Below are 19,742 nucleotides of genomic sequence, written 5' to 3' on the forward strand. Positions count from 1 at the left end.
GAGGTAGAACCGAACTTGTGGTTGGTAGAACCGTTAAACCCATGAATGGTGATTAAATGGTTTTGATCAATCGCATAGTTTTTGGAATTTAGATGACCAATTCTAAACTCGTTTGGAAGTGTGGCAAATCGGTTCCAAGATTGTAAATATGAAAGAGGATTTAAAAAGTAAAGATATCGACATACTTTGAACACGTGCAGTAATTCTTATCTATTATTTTTCAAAGATATTCCTTAATAACTAAAGGAGAATCCTGGATCGAAATAAATTGAGAATCTTTTAATTAAGGTTTTTAGTTTTATATGCTTTTAATTTCCAACAATTAATTGCATATCTTTAGAAAATAAAAATTGGTAATGTGCATTTACTAATTGGAGGTCAATATTTGTACAGAGTATTTCCAGGAATTATGAAAACCGATTTTGGGCATTTATTGCATATCTTTGAGAATATTCGGTTTTGGAAATTCCTTGGTGCCCAAACTTCCTCAGTCGATAAAATATTGAAGTTTGCATTTCAAGCAAACTAATCCTCAGAGCCAGAAAAACTACCTTGTTGTGTTGTTACCGTTGGAGTCGTCCATTCGGAGAGGAAAGTACCCTAGTTAGGCTAAGTCTCTTACGACCGCTCGTTTTAAAGACTTCTTTAGGATTGGGAAGCTCTACGAGTACCGTTGGTGGAAAACTAGATAATTGCAGTTTATTATTAATTTTTAGTTGATTTGATTGATTAACGGTTGTTGAACTTTGATTGCACCTAGTTTGTTTATGCTTTAGAATCTTCTCTTCTGATATAACATTCATTCAAACTAGATCGAAGTTTCGACGGGATCTTTAGGACTGTTTGTATATCTAAAGAAATCTTGTGATAATCCATTGTTAACATACTCCGTTCTGTGTGTGATTGATTACAAGAGATTCAAGTTGATTATGTGCAGGTGTTTATTGAAGATCCAAGAAAATTTGAAGACAAAGAAGATTTCTTATTTGTGTTCATAATCTTTGGTGTGCACAAAACTTGATCGGCTGGTTATCCAACTATAATCGGTTTATCTTTCGATAGATTGGATTTATTAGTTGAGTTAATCGGCATCAATACATTTCTTTATGATTCATAAGAATTGATTGCATAGTCTAAACAATTACTTTGGTAGTTGTTAAGTAGATTGATCTAAGAACCCGACAAAGGAGTTTATTGGGATAAACGGAAGAGCCTTTTGTCAAACTCATATCACTTGACTGAAAAGAGTTGTTACCGAACAGATTTGTTGTTTCTTTACTGTTTGGAATACGAACCAAAGGAATTGTTCCAAGTGCGCGACTTATTTCAAGTTGGAGGCGCAGGGATACAGACGGAACTAGGTGAACTATAAATTTATTTGCTTGCTCTCAACTATACGAAGTTGGTTTAGATTTTTTATAGCAACTTAATCCTGAGAGTATTCAATTCTGGAAAAGGTCCCGGGGTTTTTCTGCATTTGCGGTTTCCTCGTTAACAAAATCTTGCTGTGTCTTTTACTTTTTTATTTCTGCAATTATAATTGTCTTTATTATAATTAGAAATAAAATACACAAACGTTAATTCCTAATTACTTGATAGCAATCCTATTGTGTTTGATTAAGTCTGAACCTATTATCAAGTAATCATACTTCGTTGTTGTATTGTTTCGATCTTGTATCCATAGTCAATGACGCAAGTTATCTTGTTGTCGTATTTTCTTAATCTCGTATCCATAGACGATCCAACGAAGTATGAACCGATTAGTTGTATTCTCTCGACTCAGTCCATAGACAATCACTTTCGGAGAAAAGACTAATAGGTGGAAAAGTTTTAGATTGAGGTATATTTGGGTACCCTCGTCTTTTTCAGAAGGTCAATCTCACTGTTCTTTCTCTACTCTTCAACCAAAAATATGGCACCCGATTCTTCACCTTTCTTGTAGTTTCTCTTTATTCACTTGATATTTCTTTACATGTTATTTCACCTTCTCCTGATCCTCCTCCATAGTCAATAACACCACTTCTTTATCATTTTTCATCTGAAATTTCAGGTTAGGAGCTAGGTCTTAGAATCAAGATGGATTTTCCTAAGAATAATGGATTAACAATGATTCTCTAGATGAGACTTTATCAACTTCACGGATGAATGATGGTACTTCGGGTGATAACTCATCATAAACAATTATGATTATCAGTGATTGTGATTTTCTATGGGAGATTTTACTGCTTGTACTTATGCATGATTTTATCCTAAATAAATAAGTATGAAGAGGTTGGAATTCTAATCCTAATTTTATGCGTGACCATGCGATTGGTTAATAACATATGACTTAATTGACTCAACTTAGTATATATGTATACAAATTACATTTTCCAAAAATATCATGATAAAACTGGATAGAGCACAAAAATATATGAATTAATACTAAATATATTATCAAAATGATATTTTGTCCGTTAAAAACAAAATAAGTATATACATGATAAATAATTATATGTTAAAAAAATATAATAAACATTATCTTTCTTATTGTTAACCAACATTTCGTCTGACTTCATCTTTTCATTCCAGAGATGAGTCATATAACCTTCAAGAAACCCTACATCACCGGAGTACTCTAAAGTAAAATTACGGAAGGTGATCATCTTGTCGTTATCAAATCCTAGTCACTAAACACTCCTTTTTAGACCCTGTTTTGATGATACACTATCGGAGCCCACCAGAACAAAATCTTTCCTCTGGCAACCACGTTTATCGTCCCGTGCTCCAAAATCCTCATCGGCTTTGACATCACCATGATGAAACCCTAGAAACTGGAAACCTTAGATGCGAGAAGAAGAGCAGAGGTGCAAGAGTAGTGAACAATGTGCAAGATTTTAAAAGAATAAGATCGATGCCTGTTTTTTTGTATTTTTTTTTTCTTTTAATTGATCTTTCATTAATTAAAGATAATAATAATAAAAATATAAATGTGCTAAATCATGACTTCCTAAATCGTGAATCGGGGTTAATGGCTTTCCAACTCAGTTAAATTTTTCTTTTCTTGATTTCTTCAATATTTTATCCTATTAACAAATCTTTGTTCTTGCTTTATGTCTACTTACGATATCTACATCATTACAAATCTAAGTATATGATTCATACTCTATAATTTTCTCCAGGTTAACTCGTTTCATCATTTTCATTTTCTTTGAGGTTTTTTATTATTAACGAGTAACTAATTTTTTCTTATTTTCTCCATGATGTGTTCACAGTATGTGTTTGCTCTAGTGGCGTTTTCCTTTTTTTACATTGTGATCTATACATTTGCAGACTTTGTAGATCATCGTTTGAAGACTTGTGTTGCTTCCAATGGTAGATGCTGGTTTGATCCTGGTTTGTTCCCAACTCAGGAATTAGTCTTTCCCGAAAAGTCAACGTCTTTTGTGTCCTGGCCTACCTTTCAACTTTTCCAGCTATACCTGCCATTTTTAAACTGATTCCATATTAGAGAGATTATAATTAGGATTAGCCCAATTTAGGTAACAATATCTTAAAGTTAAAACCCTTTGAGTATAACCATAATGCCATCGACTTGGCCTACCTTTCTTATGTCAATAGTAATCATATAAACCATAATAACTCTTTCGTGTTGGCAATAGACGCAGAAGGTGATATGCAGGTTGGTAACTTAGTTAACAAGTTTAAGCAGGATACTCTCGATCTTGGAGACATCTCTGAAGCTATAACTTTTATTACTGATACAACTGGCACTCCTGAAGAAGAAGAAGAAAAGTGGGAAGCCTGCGCCACCGACAAAGTTATTATTGAAGGAAGGATGATTTATGATTTGGTTGAAAAGTTTATCCAGTTCACCTGGCCATTCATAACACCTGAAGAACTCAAGATAGTCGAGATTGAACCTAATCTCTTTATTTTAAAATTCATCAAGTGGAATTCCTCACCAGAGTCATTGATGAGTGTCCTTGGAGTATCAATAAGAAACTTCTAGTGGTGCATGATTTGATTCCTCAAATGGTTTATATTGAAGCACATTGGAGTTTTCAACAGTTCTGGATTCAGCTGAAATATCTTTTACCTGAACATATGAACGTTCATGCTGTCACAAAAACGGGAGAAATAATGGGTCAGGTGGTTGCTATTGAACCAAAATATGTAATACCTATTGGCAGGGATCCTGTAAAGGTTTGTGTCAACATTGACCTAACCAATCCTTTAATAAGAGGTGTAAAACAATCACTAATGATAGCCTATCTAAGTGGATTAAATGTTTTTTATAAAAGGAAACCTATTGGCATATGCTCAGATTGTTATGTCATCAAACACTGTAAAGTAGCATGTAAAGATGCAGCCAACTATCTTGCAAAGGCTGATAAAAAACCATACTTTTTTGGTAAGGTTAATAACCTGAGGAAGAATATCTCAACTTTATCACCATCAAATATTCCTACTTCTAAGAAGAATCAAAAGAGTTTCATGAAGACTACTGTTTTCGTTCCACAAAAAGATGGTGTTCCTATCAACATGGATTTCTTACTCAAAGATAACATTGGAGATACTGAAGATTCTTCTAGATTAGGCAAGAGAATTAGGACCTATAGTTAACTATCTCCTAACCAAAATGAACCAGAAAACACCTATTCGTCTACCATTGTTAATTGCAGGACAGTCATCCAGCAAACTCTGAAGATCACAACAAGGGAGGCACATGCTGACAACACAAATTTGGAGAAACAAGTAATCTTTTCCAACAAATCTTATATCACATATAGTTTTTGCATTTCCATTCAGTTTTATTGGTTTTCATTTATTTTTTATAAGTTAAGTACCTACTTCCTGCGTACGTTTTCTATAACTTTTATTACCGTTAAACAGTCTGTCAAAACAACTCTTTCATCTCAACTGCAGTGTGTATTTTATTATCTTACTAGTTTAATTTTTATAGTTACTTTTTTAGACATTAACCTCATTCACGGTATGAAGGTTATTTCTTGGAATGTTCAAGGCTTCAAAAAAAATAATACTAGAAATCACTTGAATGATTTTATAAGAACTTAAAATCCTGACATCATTTTCCTTTGTGAAACCAAAATTAGTTATGTTAAATGTAAGCCTCTGCTAAACCAATAACAATACCCAGATCATTCTTATATAGGCCTGAAGGATTATCTGGAGGACTAGCTTTACTTTGGAAAAATGGGTTTACTTGTGATATAGTTGACTAAACCATGAACATGTTTAAGGTAGTTGTACAATATGATCAAAGAAAACCTGAGTTTTTAGACACTTGTATGTATGGATACACTAATCATGTTAAGAAAAGAATCAACGGGAGTTCATTCACCAAATTAGCAGAGCTAATACTGCTCCTGTATTCTCTTTGGTGACTTAAATTTTCATATCTTAGGTGATAGCAATGGTCCTTCTTCCTACTGTGGACTTGAGGAAATTGGCTTTGTAGGCAAAGATTACACTTGGACTAGCAACAATTTAGGAACTGGAGTTAGAAGGTCCAAAGTAGACATGGATTTAGGAAGTGGTGATTGGCATTTAAACTTCCCTAACTCTAAATTTATTTCACTTAAGACAAGATGGCAGTGATCATTTCCCTGTCATGTTAGTTCTGATTCAACTACTTCTAATTGTTGGAAGCCTTTCAAATTCTTCTTTACTTGGTTGAATGATAACTCATGTTTTGAAACTATTCAAGATGCTTGGAATATTAGTGTATCTAGATCACCTGGTTTTCATCTTATTAAGAAGCACCATTCAAAAAGAAAGGAACTATCCATAAGGAACAGACATCACTTTGGAAACATTAATCAAAAAGTGGATACTCAACAATCTGAGTTTAATCTTCTACAAGAGCAACCAACAAATGATGAAGTTCATAACAAGATTTTCCTCACCAATAAGCAACTAAACCAATGTCACAAAGAAAAGTGTGAATTCTATCAACAAAAATCAAGGGATCAGTTTATCAAAGACATAGATGTCAACAGTAAATACTTCCATTCAAAAACCAATAGGAAGAAGGCTATAAACAATATTGATTCCACTAAAGACCACAACAACAATTGGCTTCATTCAAGAGAAGATATATCTCAACATCTCACTGAGTATTTTAAGAGATAAGTACTTCATCCAACAATTATTTAAATGAATTATAGCAGATGCTGATAACCTGCTCCTTACTAGAATTCCTACTCATCGAGACATTTATGATTAATTTGAGAAGTATGGAAAACTGGAGTGCACCAGGACCTGAAGGTTTTCAAGCAGTTTTTTATAAAATTCAATGGAGCATTACAGGTGAAGATGTTTTCTCAACGGTCACAAATGTTTTTTCAGACAAAGCATATTTTCAAGCAGATAAATAAAACTTACATTTCTCTTATACCCAAGAAGAAGAAAGCTACTTGTGCTGCTGATTATAGGACAATTGGTCTTTGTAATACATCTTACAAGATCATCTCTAAGCAACTGGTTAATATAATGAAGCCTCTTATGGATAAGATCATTTCTCCATTTCAGGCATCCTATGTGACTGGAAGACTTATCAGTGATAATACTGTTATTTCACATGAAATTATTCACTCAATGAAGAAAACTAAGGGTCAAACTGGTTGGATTTATTTAAAATTGGATATGTCTAAAGCCTTAGACAAGCTTGAATGGAATTTTCTCATAAAGGTGCTCATATATTTTGGTTTTAGTGAGGATTTTTGTGACCTCATTTACCAATGTATTAGCTCCACTTATCTATCTGTGATGCTCAATGGATCTCCCTGTAATGATTTTCATCCTACAAGAGGCATAATACAAGGAGATCGTATAGAGTTTGGTTAAGTCCGAACCTATTATCAAGTAACATACTGTATTGTAGTATTGTCTCGATCTTATATCCATAGACGTCAATCACACAAGTTATCTAGTTGTTGTATTGTCTCGATCTCGTATCCATAGACAATCACACGAAGTGTGAACCGATTAGTTGTATTGTCTCGACTCTGTCCATAGACGATCACTTCGGTAGAGGACTTATAGGTTGAAACAAAAAGATTGTGGTGTATTTGAGTACCCTCATCTTTTCAGTTGAAAGTAGAAAGGAAAACAGGGTGCCAATATATTTTTTTCCTAGTATTAATGTGTTTGGTTAGCTATGTACGACGATTGGAATTGAAGATATTTGAGTTTGTTGTAGATGATTTTATGTAAAAAAATTCATGGAAATTTTTTCCAGTCCATCACAAGATGCGTCATCTATAAACCAATTTATTTATCTCTTATTAGCTAGGATCACCGATGCATACATAAATGTAACATACGTTAAAATTTCATACAAGGATGGAGGAGAAAGAAGCAAAAGAAGTCTATCATCGATTTCATAGGAAATAAAGGGAAAAAAAGGAAAGGTTCAGTACTAAACTTGTAAAGATAGGTAACACATGAAACATATGTTTAGAGTTTACCACTACGTCGTGTTTTGTTTTCTTATCAAATCGAGGGACAAACGTGGTGTCTTTGGAAGATACTATTTTGCTCTTCAGAGTTCAAACCTCATCCGACTGACAAAACCAAAAGACTGGCACAAGTGAAAAACCGATAGAGAAAAAGAGGTTAGAAATAAGAATCATTTTAATCATAAGAAGAATACCCTCAATCAAAGCAAAGAATCTTTAGATCTCTCGACATTCATTCGTACTATTCTTCACAGGTACTCTCCCTTTCTCTCCCCTCTTGCTCTCTATCAGGTATATTTTCATCCTTTTCATCACACTAGTGGAAATCAGCAGTTTCGCGACGGACGAAGAAAGTCATTTAACTCGTATCTATGACTTGCTTTGTCAGTCGAAGAAAGGGTCGACGTTTTAGCGTCTTTTTCAACTATGACGTGTCTCTGGAGGTCGTTGAAAATCTAATATCAACGACCGATTTTAACGGTCAAAACTTTATGACTGTCTTCAATCAACCATGGATATAAATCTTAACATAAAAAAAAAGATTCAGATTGGCTGTCTGGCCTGACTGAATCTGAAATTAAACAGAAATCAAACTCAAATGAGAATCAAATGAAACTCAAATTAGAATTCAAATGTGAATCAAATTAGAATTTAAATGAGAATCATATGAAACTCAAATTAGAATTCAAATGAGAACCAAATGAAAACCAATTTCAAATCAAATAAAAATGAGAATCAAATTAAACTTGCACATAAATAATCATTCAATTTAACATTCATTGATTCATTGGTTTCAAATTACACAAAGGATTAAAATGTATTTCTGACCAGTGTAATCTGTAGTTCTAGGATTCGATTACAAAACGATGAACTAAAAAACTATTGATTAAACAACAAAATTATAAACTTCGATGATGATGAAGAACTTTTTCCTACTTTATAATGGCGTACCTGCACATAAAAATCCATCAGCAAAATTGCAGAGAGGCCCCAAGATGATTAACCAAAAGAACTCAACAATTTTTTTCTTCCTACTAATAAACCAGGTTGCTATTAGCGGAGTGATTGAGAAAAGCATGAGGAAACAAAAAAAAACTATTTGTTGAATCAATGGCTTTAAATGGGAAAAACCCTATTACAATCCCTATCAGCAGACGAAACAGATCATGAGCGACAACAAAATTCATCCATGGAAACCATTGAATCATTATAGAACTGATACCAGAAACACAAGCAAACCCATGTTTTCATTCATTACTATATATAAGGGCAAGATCAGGTTATTGGTTCTTTGACTTTTACAAATACAAGCTTATCATGTTCTACCACTGCACCACAGGATCACTTCAATTTCACACAATTCTAATAAAAGAAGTATGAATTACCAGTGAAGCATGCTAACTAGTGGAATCAACAGAAAGAAAGTATAGATCATTCTATAAACTACTTTTGCAGCATAGAGTGCAACTGAAATATAACCAGTTCAGAAAGTATAGAGCACTCTATAAACTACTTTTGCACTCTATAAACTACTTCAATAAAATTTAGGATGACACGCGTCAATCCATCTCAGCTCATTTGGTAGTAAGTGATACACTATGGCATAGACAAAACTAAACTAAGAAAACAATTTCAGAACTTGCACTAAATTTGGTGTCAAACAAGCATAGGGACCCTAGAATTCACCAACCACTTTACTAAGTTCTTTTTTGTTTATAATAGTACTAGTTCTAGAAAAATGCCACTATAGATGTTCTTCGCAGGCATGCATGTCTTAATAGAAATCAAGATTATATCATTTACTTAACCATATAATTCCTTTCTATTTCCTTGTTCTTTTAACTTTCAAAATTATGGCAGGAAAGGTAACTGATTCATTGTAAATTAATTTAAGAGACAAGGTTTACCTTTCTGTAATTAGGTGTAACTGTGTACATGATTGCATATATGCCACAATCCACATTCAGGTAGTTTCCTGTCAACATCAAAAGTGGAATCAATGTTCAAATTTCCATGCTCAAATGAGAATTCAAACAAAACTCAAATAAAAACCAAATCAAACTCAAATCAAACAAAAATGAGAACAAAATCCAAATCAAATGAGAATCAAACTAAACTTGCACACGAATAATCTTTCAATTCAACATTAATTGATTCATTAAGTTCAAATTACACAAGAAGGAAGAAAATATGGAGTTCAGATCAATATAAGTTCTTACAACAAGAAAAGTAATTAAGCTCTAAGATTCTCCGACCATAATGATGCTTTCTTACAATAGTGCAAACTAACCAAGATGACCAGGTAGGCATCAATCAATGTTACAAGGCCATGCGTAGGAAAACATGTGGAACTAGCATATATAGGATTAAGCTCGGACTTGTACAGTTCTGTTAGCTTCAGTTTATCACATAATGCACTGATGGCAAGAAGGGCACCATCTTTTTGGTGATATTTTTTATACCCTGCTGATGCCTCATTGTATCTGGATTATAGTATGCAATGACCACCATTGTAGCCAGAGTATAAGATTGAAGCATTTAACTTGGGGTAAGATGGCATAGAATAATTACCTCCTCAAAATCTACACAATGAATTGAAGGAATTTCTGAAGGTTATCCTTTCCACGTCTCCTGACCAACTCAAATAAAAAATGCATTTCGGCAATCCCAGGACTCCGATAATATCTGCATAATTATTAGTTGATGAGCAACCGTTTTTGAAACCCCTAAACAATAAATAAAAAAAATATATATTGAAACAAGGACAAGGTGGTCTTTAACTCTCCATAACGCTTCCTAACATATTCATGAGGATTTTCTTTCGACATCATTTGATCATTTTCACGGAAGCACATAAGGAGGAATTATTATCTCAAATAAGACGACATCAAGCTGTGACTGCATCAACTGATATATGCCATTCTTTGAAATTCTGCAAGAACATAAAAACAAAAAAAGATAAAATACTTCTAATCCAGTAACTGAATGATTAATTCATAGAAACGATCTTCCACGGTTACTAAAAAGTAAATCACACAACTGGGAACTAAATGGAGAGGATATGAATCATGTGGGCCTTTGTTATTATACTAATAAGAAGATGCTGGTGACAAGCAAATCTTGTTCCGAATCAAATCGAGTATCATGATTGGCATTGCCACACAAACTCTGACACAAAGTAATCATGAAAGGGAACATCATATGATTTGTAAAGCATACCTGTTACTCAAGTATTAGAGAATGAGATTGATAACTCTATCTGGTAGATAACCATCAACACGAATCACATTCAACAAGTTCAAGTGGCATTCCAAAATCTTCCCAGCATTACTCTTCTGATATATTTGAGCGAAAGCTTTGTTTTCAGGATTTAGAAGCTTTAGATCCCCAACTGAAAATGCAAGAATTTCATACCTATTAGAATAGATAATCCTTAAGTGACGATTTTAGAAACTATTGCAGTTTACAATGCAAAGAACTATAAGAACTTACATATATGGATACCTGAATACCAGCATGACTGCGGAGGTAGAAGTCAAACTCGGTAGGATGAAAAATCTTGGAATCTACCACAGTTCCTGTGAACCAACGGCATAGTTAAAAGCTTTCCAGGATTTAATGATGGTCATGCACAATAAAAGTCAATCCATATTAATTTACCTAGTAAAATATTTCACTTTTGTCAATTGTTTGACGATCATTAAGGTTATTCGCAAACAACCTTGTGTAGTGACGTTTTTCAACACAACAAATGTAACAGGTGGCTGATAGTTTGGCTTCAAAGAAGCACAAGCCTGTATGAGCAAAAAGTGACTAGTCAGCTGCTTGAGTTCAACATGCCATAATTTGTTTAACCGCACGAAGTTGTTGGAACATGTAATTTGTAATAGTCTAGAATGTTCCAAAGAAATATAGAAAATTGTCGAATACAAGCATTCTAGAATGTGCTACAGTTGGCTAACAGAATGTTCTAGAGAATGTGAGGTCAGTCAAAGTCCTCGTTATAGAAAGGTTGTTAGCAGATAGAGTATTCTAGAGAGGGTCTTATACTAGAATACTAGAGAGAGTTCTAGACAGTCTGTAGTCGGTTTGTATTGCCTATAAATAGGCAGATCCTACACCAATTGTAAGCAAGTAAGATTCAATTCAATAGAAGATAAAGTTTAAATTTACAAAGTCCTTGCTTCCACCTTCACCACTAGAGTTCCAGGAGCTCTATACGAGCAACACCACTATGCTCGTATATCTCTGAAGTTTCTATATCCAAAATTCTAACATGGTATCAGAGCGGGTTCGATCCAAATGGGCGCTAAAGTTTCCGCTACAAGCTGAAGGTGATAATTCCGCACAATAGAAGACGCAAGGTACGTCTCAACTATCCAAGTTCACTACTTATTTTACAACCCCCAATAGAATCTAGTTATCACCCAATTCTAAGTTTAGAAAAATATGAAAAGAACATAGCAGCTCGTGAAGTTGAAGTAGTTCCTAGAAATGATAAGTCTCCATATAACATAAAATACAAGTAAGAAATGTATAAGTTTCACCTCCTTCCATTAAAGAAAAATAAATAACAAAAATAAGAAGAGAAGTTTCCATCCTCGCAGGAGATGCACCAAAGAGTGCATTTCTAAAGAAAATTTGAGGGAAGAGCATCAAAGAAATGCCTCCTCAAATAACAGAGATGGCAAAATGAGAGTCATCCTGTAAAAATATTCTACTCATAAAGTTGAGTGGGCGGAACCTCTGAACCTACGATGGTAAAGTTTCGTGAAAGGTGAGGAATATCAACAGAAGGCAAAGCCTCTGAATTTAAGACTGTCAAGTTCGGTCTAAACCGTAAAGGAGAAGGAGATAATTGGCACAAGACAGAGGCTCTGAATCTACAAGGAACAGGCTGCGAAAATGCCAGGTCAACAAAGAAGATCTAAAACAGGATATGGAGGCATTAAGAAGGCGAGCTGGTTTCAATGTGACGACAAGTCCGAAATGAATACACTACGACCATGGGAAGGCAACGGCGAGCATAAGCAGCTAAGAGCGAGCCAAGATTGGGTGAGATCAAAATCAAAGATCATTACAAATTAAGAGGGGATGTTGGAACATGTAATTTGTAATAGTCTAGAATGTTCCAAAAAAGTATAGAAAATTGTCGAATACAAGCACTCTAGAATGTGCTACAGTAATGTTAAAAATTTTGGCTAATTTGTGATTGGGCTTTTCCAGAAAATTCTGGAGTACTCATAATGGGCCAGTAAAGACAAGCCTTCTAGAATAAGTAAAGCCCAGAAAATTTTAGGCTCTTCCGTACAAGAAGATGCTTAGACTAGTCGTGCATTTTCTAGAGAATTCAATCTCTGGATTCTTCTATTTATTAGTCGGTCAATAGTGAGTGTTAAGAAAGATCTAGATAGAGATTGAAAGAACTATCTAGGAAAATATATGGTCGGTGGACAAAGCCTATAAATAGGCACCCGATGGGATCATTTGTAATCAATCAAAAATCTCAAGTGAATAAACAAGCTAGTGAGAGTGAGAGCTAATAAGCAAGTAAGTGACTGCTAGTGTATACAGTGAGCCAAAGTGCTACACTACATTCCCCTTGTAACATTTTCACCTTTCAATTAATTAAAGCCTCACTTTTCAATTAACCAACTTCTTTTCCTAAACTCATTTCCCAAACACCCATCATATTTCCGCATTGCGCCAAAAATTTATACCGCGGACGTGGAAGAGGAAAAGGAGGTTATAGAAACAACAACCAAAGGTACGGAAAAAATTACTCCTCAAATCTCCGATGCAGTGTTTGCAAAAAGTTTGGCCATGCAACTGAAAATTGCAAGTACAAGTGCACCAAATGTGATAACTTAAATCACATGGAAAAAGATTGTTGGCTTAAAAATAATGAAGCCTAACTATTCCGAGAAAAATGATTCTCAAAATCAAGTATTTTATTCCTGCCTCATCTCGCAACAAGAAGCGCAAGGTATATGGTATGTCGACAGCGGATGCAGCAGCCATATGACAGGAAACAAAGAATATTTCGTAAAATTGGAGGAGCAAGAGATTCCACCGGTCAAGCTCGGGGATGGAAAGTTCCAGAATGTTGAAGGAAGAGGAGTCATATCCGTACGTACAAGGTCAGGTAAAACTCGATACATATCTGATGTTCTTTATGTTCCTGGCCTAGCTCAAAATTTATTAAGTGTTGGACAACTTATAAGAAAAGGGTACTCACTACATTTCGAAGACGGAGAATGCACAATTTATGATAAAATTAATAAACAATTGGTGGCAAAAGTAAAAATGTCAGGAAATTTTGTCTTTCCTTTATCTATGCCATCAATTGAAAATTGTGCAATGAGTACCTATCATATAGATGAATGCAAGCTATGGCATATGAGATACGGGCATCTCAACTACAGATCCTTGAAGGTTCTAAAATCAAAGAACATGGTAATTGGTCTTCCTAATATCAACGGTGGAGATAAAATATGTGAAGGTTGTATTCTTGGGAAGTTCCATAGACTTCCATTCACAAACAAATCGTGGAGAGCAAGAAGGCCCCTCGAATTGGTGCACGCCGATATCTGCGGTCCGACAAGAACAACTTCACTCAACAACAGAAGATATTTTCTCATATTCGTGGATGATTATACCAGGATGATGTGGGTGTATATTCTCGAGAAAAAGTCCGAGGTATTCCCTAAATTCCTAGAGTTCAAGGCGTTGGCAGAGAAGCAAAGTGGTCACCAACTAAAGGTTTTCCGTACAGACCGTGGTGGAGAATTTACCTCAAATGAGTTTATCAACTACTGCAAAGAAAACGGTATTAAAAAGGAGCTCACTGTCCGATACACTCCACAACAAAACGGTGTCGCGGAAAGGAAAAATCGTACGATCGTGGAAATGGCTCGCAGTATGCTAAAAGCAAGGAATCTACCCAACACCTATTGGGCGGAAGTAGTCAACACAGCAGTCTACATCCTTAATCGCTCTCCAACAAAAGCGGTTCACAACAAAACTCCATACGAGGCGTGGCATAAGAAAAAGCCCGAGGTAACTTCTTTCAGAATTTTTGGTTGCGTTGCATATTCACATATTCCATCTCAACACAGAGAAAAGTTTGATGAAAAAGGAGAAAAGCTAATATTCATCGGATATAGCGAGGAGTCTAAAGCCTATAGACTTCTAAACCCAGATACAAAGGAACTGGTAATATCAAGAGATGTAATCTTTGATGAATTCAAAGCTTGGGATTGGAATGATGAACCAGATAACCACGAGTCTCCACTACTCATCGAAGAAGAGCCAGATCTGTCACACCAAGAAGAAAACACTCCATCAGCAAGCCCGAGATATCCTAGTCCAACACAACAAAGTCCAAGTTCATCTGAATCAAGTGCCCCACCTAGAAAGGTGCGTTCCCTAAGAGATATTTATAATGTATCTAATTGTGATTTTATAGCACTAGAACCTCAAAAATATGAGGAAGCGGCAAAAGAAGAAAAATGGAGAAACGCCATGGACGAAGAAATGCGAGTAATCGAGAAAAATAAGACATGGGAGCTCGTTAATCAGCCAATTGACAAAGAAATAATTGGTCTGAAATGGGTCTACAAGACAAAATATAATGAAGATGGGTCAATTAAAAAGCACAAAGCAAGGCTAGTTGCAAAAGGATATTCCCAGCAACCAGGAATTGACTACAACGAGACATTCGCCCCAGTCGCTCGCATGGAAACAATCCGGATGGTGTTAGCTTTGGCAGCTCAACTCAAAATGAAAGTCTACCAATTAGACGTAAAGTCGGCGTTCCTAAACGGAGAACTTGAAGAAGAGGTGTACGTTGAACAACCTCAAGGATATATCCGAAAAGGAAAAGAAAAAATGGTACATCGTCTCCGCAAAGCACTATACGGTCTTAAGCAAGCACCGCGCGCATGGAACAGCAAAATCGACAAGTATTTCCGAGATAATGGATTTGAGAAAAGTCTAAGTGAGCCATCACTCTACATCAGAAAACCAGGTACGGACTTCCTAATTGTCTGTCTCTATGTTGATGATTTAATTTATGCCAGTACAAAACAAGAGATGACAGAAAAATTTAAGAAGGAGATGATGAAAGAATATGAGATGACAGACTTAGGACTTATGCGATATTTTCTTGGTATTCAAGTAAAACAATCTCCAGAAGGAATATTCATTTCCCAAGAAAAATATGCAGAAGACTTATTGAAAAGGTTCAACATGATGGATTGCAAACCAATTGCAACTCCAATGGGTACCAATGAGAAATTGGTAAAAAATGATGGAGCGACAAAAGTTGATCCAACCTTATTCATAAGTCTAGTCGGCTCACTGATCTACTTAACAAATACAAGGCCAGACATCGTCAATGCAATCAGTATTGTTTCTCGGTTTATGAGCGAGCCAAGCAAGTTACACTATGCCGCCGCAAAAAGAATTCTTCGATATATCAAGGGAACAAAAGATTTTGGCATAAAGTATACAAGAGAAAAAGATAATGATTTGATTGGCTTCACAGATAGCGATTGGGAAGGTTCTATTGAAGACCGAAAGAGCACTTCAGGCTATGTTTTCTGTATGGGAACAAAAGTTATCTCTTGGAGTTCTAAAAAGCAAAGTACAGTGGCACTATCGTCAGCCGAAGCAGAGTACATAGCATCAACAAGTGCAGCATGTGAAGCAGTATGGTTGAGAAGAATATTGACCGACCTACAACAAAGGAAAAAGTAGCCGACCACCATCTACTGTGACAATATGTCTACAATTGCAATGAAAAGAAATCCAGTCTTCCACGGACGGACGAAGCACATAGAGCTACGACACCACTTTATCAGAGAGCTGGTCGAAAGCAAGGAAATTGAGCTCCAATTTTGCCCAACAAACAATCAAAATGCCGACATCTTCACAAAAACAGTCACGGTGGATAAGTTCAATCATTTTAGAGACAAACTTAACATCACAAATTAAGAGGGGGTGTTAAAAATTTGGCTTATTTGTGATTGGGCTTTTCCAAAAAATTCTGGAGTACTCATAATGGGCTAGTAAAGGCAAGCCTTCTAGAATAAGTAAAGTCCAGAAAAGCCCAGAAAATTCTAGGCTCTTCAGTACAAGAAGATGCTTAGACTAGTCGTGCATTTTCTAGAGAATTCAGTATCTGGATTCTTTTATTTATTAGTCGGTCAATAGTGAGTGTTAAGAAAGATCTAGATAGAGATTGAAAGAACTATCTAGGGAAATATATGGTCGGTGGACAAAGCCTATAAATAGGCACCCGATGGGATCATTTGTAATCAATCAAAAATCTCAAGTGAGTAAACAAGCTAGTGAGAGTGAGAGCTAATAAGCAAGTCAAGTGACTGCTAGTGTATACAGTGAGCCAAAGTGCTACACTAAATTCCCCTTGTAACATTTTCACCTTTCTATTAATTAAAGCCTCACTTTTCAATTAACCAACTTCTTTTCTTAAATTCATTTCCCATACATCCATCACATTTCCGCATTGCGCCAACAGAAATTTAAGTTAAAGAATCTAAAAATAAAAAATTACTATCAACATGAGGACTGTCTACTATTCAAGACTACAACTGCTCAGCTATTTTCACACAGTACATAAAATTATCCACCTTAACAAAGATCTTACTATCTATAGACCTTTTGTCCCTAAGAAAAGTAGCAACTTGTCATCGCATTACCTTGCGAATAACATCAAGCTCATAGAGTAGAACTTGATAAAACTGACCCTGAAAGAAAAAAGTGGATCAGAAAGAAAAGAAAAGGCAGTAGACATAAGCTAATTGGCTACATAATGAACGCTGATATTACCTTTAAAATATATTATGCTGAGGATTCTGTCCAGTTGCTCTACGAAACGAGATAAGAAGTTCCCTAATTCATGAAAATATTACAAAATTAGCCAAAACAAACGTCGAACATGCAGTTCAGGTCCCGACAAGGAAAATAAATTGAGATGACAAAGATGCGGAAATGCAACAGGCAAGACAAGTACCTAACCATGCCTCCCGTCACAGTTCTCGAACTAGATCTTACCATACTTTAAAAAAATCTGAATCAACTCTTGGCAGTGGGCTTGAGCACACACGAAACCAGCACACTTCCTCGCCTCAGGCCAATCTTGTGATGCCACAACCTTGATAAGAGGTACAACATGATAAAAGTCAATAATTGGAACAAATTAATTTGAAATCACCAAGTTGAACTAGAGTGGATCAGAAAATAAAATCTTGCAACGGCGATTGAGGGGCTTGAATCCTCTCCTTGGTGAGCAGCACCAAAGATAATGGTGGGCAGGTCACTGTCAAGCAGTATATGCCTTGATAATGCATCAATTAGAACAGTATTGTGCCCACCGACCTTCACATTAATCATTAAACAGCATACAAAATGAGATGCTTTAGAGACAAGTAATATAATTGAATCAGCAAGTGTAAATCATATATTTCTAAGCTTAAGAAGTACATATTGTTATCATGTAATTGTTAAGAGACCACCATCATCATCACCTTGTAGCAGCAACACCACCACTAACAGCACCGTTAGTGTAAGCAACACCACCCGCATACTCCACCAACAACAAATCCATCAACAATCATCCAAACCATGAAAATAGTTTATAATACGTTAGAATCCAATCTGGTAGACGTAAAAAGCTGAAAAATCTCAATAAAAAGAATGGAACCAAAATTTGAACACTATAAATAATGGTACCAAACACTTGAAAATCAGATTTTCCAATTCATATTCCATCACAACAACAATCACAGAACTAATCCCATAAAACTTAAGACTGTAACAAATTCTTAGTCATGAAAATCCATACCAAAATCCAATGAAAACTAACAACATAAATGCTAAATTAATCAAAAATATCCGGATCCAAATATCTAAACTCTAAATAAGCAAAAACAGATAAATTAAAGAAACTCTAATTTGAGAAACTGAAATCAGAGGAAGAAATAAAGTTTGTATACCTTAGAATTAATAATATCAACTCTATTCTCATCACTACCCGACCCATTGAAATATGTTGTTCCCTAAAAAAACACTGAAAATTCAAGCTATTAGATGCATGGTATCATAGACTCTGTAAATATCAGAAAATGGCAAAAGACATTACTGGGTTCGTTTATTATTTACCATCAAAGAAGAAGAAGACCTCGAATACAGATCTGCTACATGAGTAGGATGATTTGGTTTCCTGGTGGTGTTAGAGAAAATGAGTTTATAAAATAGTTTGGTTTTTGGTCTTGGTGGGATTGGAACTTAGGATCTATTGGTCACTAAGGACACTAGCTCATTTTCACTATTTGTGAATGAACCTTTAGTCCCATATAGGGAAAACTAAAGATGATACCTCTCCATAAGTATTGAAAATTTTGATATTAGAGTGGCCCTTGGGTCATTAGCATTTTTTTGCGAGGGAGAGGACTTAGGCAATGAGATAGTTGGTGCAATCACACATTTTCACACACGCGCGGTGCTTCGCACCGAAGCACGCACGCCGCCGTCCGTGCGGGCGGGTGTGGGTGTGGGTGAAGACTTATCTTTTTTGGCAAAACTTCTTTTGAATTTTTGAATTAATACTTAAAAAAAAAAATCTTTGGGCGACATTATGTCTATATAGGGGAGAATAGAGAGAGGTCTTATATCAACATTAATTTGCATGAACGTTTTATATCAAACTTAAATTTGCATGAACGTTTTTATTTCAAATTTAAATTTGCATGAACGTTTTATATCAAACATAATGACGCATGAACGTTTCAAACCGTTGGAAAAAATCTGAATTAATTGAAATTGTTTTAATGCGCGTTTATGAGACCTCTCTCTATTCTCCCCTATATAAAGCGATCACTTTCTCTCATTTCGTTTTGTGTCCATAAGAGCTACTATCCTCTTCTTTTCGTCTTCTCCCCCTGTGTAGTCCTTTATTTTTCATTCCGTGCGCAATTGCTGTTGAGGTCGTAAGAGTGGGCAAGTACTGTAGTGCTAACAGTGCTTGCAACGGGCAGTTTTATCCTGGATACGAACTTGACCACAGGGTATAGGCATCACTCATTCTTGAGGCGTACCGGTCAAATATCGTGTTAAGGACAGCGTGTTGAACACGTGACTCTGTCCTCTGTTTGCAGTCCAATTGAGTGTCTATTTACTTTTCAGAAATTAATCATTTTATTCTTACATCTTTCTAACATCTTTCTTGAGCGTTTTATTGTTTCAGACGCAACAATC

At 35.4% G+C, this 19,742-nt stretch overlaps 1 long non-coding RNA gene across 2 annotated transcripts; it reads right to left on the reverse strand.

Annotated features, from left to right (window-relative positions):
• Window positions 1-16,887: 16,887 nt before the first annotated feature.
• LOC113339810 lies at window positions 16,888-18,390 on the reverse strand. Of its 2 annotated transcripts, none has more exons than XR_003355139.1 (4): window positions 18,014-18,390; window positions 17,541-17,640; window positions 17,316-17,378; window positions 16,888-17,233 (listed from the first exon to the last, which is right to left on the reverse strand). It is a non-coding gene; the product is annotated as an uncharacterized LOC113339810 (long non-coding RNA). The 2 variants fall into 2 exon arrangements; XR_003355138.1 differs by having other exon boundaries at window positions 17,500-17,640.
• Window positions 18,391-19,742: the final 1,352 nt, after the last annotated feature.

This window comes from Papaver somniferum, unplaced genomic scaffold (assembly GCF_003573695.1).
Source record: "Papaver somniferum cultivar HN1 unplaced genomic scaffold, ASM357369v1 unplaced-scaffold_21, whole genome shotgun sequence".
NCBI classification, from domain to species: Eukaryota; Viridiplantae; Streptophyta; class Magnoliopsida; order Ranunculales; family Papaveraceae; genus Papaver; species Papaver somniferum.